The following is a 214-nucleotide window of genomic DNA, read 5'->3' on the forward strand; positions in this document are numbered from 1 at the left end:
TGTATATCTGTCTATGTGTGTGCGTGTGTCTGTCTGTCTGTGTGTATGTGTGTGTGTGTGGGTGTGTGGGTGTGTTTGTCAGAGAATGTGAGTGTGGCGGAGAGAGGGAGAGAGGGAGTGTGAGAGAGCGTGAGAGAGCGTGAGAGAGCGTGAGAGAGCGTGAGAGAGCGTGAGAGTGCGTGAGAGTGCGTGAGAGTGCGTGAGAGTGCGTGAG

Source organism: Rhincodon typus, chromosome 6 (assembly GCF_021869965.1).
Source record: "Rhincodon typus isolate 14 chromosome 6, sRhiTyp1.1, whole genome shotgun sequence".
Classification (NCBI taxonomy): Eukaryota; Metazoa; Chordata; class Chondrichthyes; order Orectolobiformes; family Rhincodontidae; genus Rhincodon; species Rhincodon typus.